Below are 1,390 nucleotides of genomic sequence, written 5' to 3' on the forward strand. Positions count from 1 at the left end.
TCCTCCGTCGCCGGGCCCGCTCCGTCCTCCGTCGCCGGGCCCGCCGCCTCCTCCTCCGTCACCGGCCCCGCCTCTTTCTCTGATGCTGACCCCCAGGCCACGCCTCCTCCTCCCCGCCACGTCCAGCCTCCTCCACCCCTGCCGCCACTGCTGACTCTCATTGACTCAGCAGCGGCTATGGAGAAGAACGCAGCGCTGCACAGATCACGGTGATCTGAACAGCGGCACGTTGGAACCCATAGCGACCCAGGCGGCCCACACGGCATCAGGGGGGTGTCCTGGCTGGGCCCCCCTGTGCCCGGGCCCCATAGCGGCCGCCTGGGTCGCTATGGCTATTGTTACGCCACTGCTATACGATAATGTTAAGATTTTTATTTTACTTTCAGTTGTCATCTTCAGTTCTTGTTGGCCCCAATATTAGCCTTGCTTCACATGCAAACAAGCATCTCCCATTCCTTCTAAAGTCCAACCTTCAAAATATTTAGGCCGGTGGGCCAAACAATAAAGAGCAGCCGTCTCTGCAATATTCACCTCCTATAAGGCACTGTTGCCAACTAACTCACTGCTCTGACCAACGACGGTCCGCTGTCAGTCCTTTTTCAGCTTGAATGACTCCCAGGGTCATTCAGTCAACTTCCTGTGAGTCCAGGGCATCATGGTCACACTCCATGGGGGCGGATTATCATGGCGACTTTGGGCTCGCCGTACTGCTGCACAGAACATACTCACTACGTAAGCCTTGTTCTAAGAGCCCGGGGGTCCAAAGAAAAGGAATCATGACAGGCTAGAAGACTTTTTGATTTAAACACCTGTGCACCTGTGTGCTGGGGGATAAGCGGGGGTATCAGGTAGTGGAGAGGCCGGGGACGGGGTGGGGAGCGGCATGGTACAAGTAGTCTTTTCTTATCCCTTTAAAAATGCTGCAAGTTCGGAAAAGTACCCAAAATCCACTGAGCACCTAACATCCTGTCAGCTGACAACTCTGCCTCTTCTGCACTGAAATTCAGAACAGTGTTGTCAGCCCTGCCTACTTCTCCCCTGCTGAGTTACAGAACTCCTCTCCCTTATGTAGTGAAGAGAAGGAAAGAGGGAAATGCTCTGTAGTCCAACGGGAGAGAACTGGGCAGGGCTGACAACACTGTTTGGGATTTCAGTTCATTAGAGCAGTACTTGCAGGGTACTGTACTTGCAGGGTTTGTAAACAGACTAAACAAGGGGCAATGTGCATGTATTGCTGAGATGTTGGACATACGCATCAAAGCTCATTGCCCTAAAAAAAAAAAAACCCCACCAAAACCTTCCATTCTGACTTCAATGCATTTCTCCATAATGGTGAGACTTCGACGAAATTTTCGGGCAAATTGAAACTCTCAATTTAGTTTATCCCTAA

This window comes from Nanorana parkeri, unplaced genomic scaffold (genome assembly GCF_000935625.1).
Source record: "Nanorana parkeri isolate BGI_ZX_2015 unplaced genomic scaffold, ASM93562v1 scaffold394, whole genome shotgun sequence".
NCBI lineage: Eukaryota > Metazoa > Chordata > Amphibia > Anura > Dicroglossidae > Nanorana > Nanorana parkeri.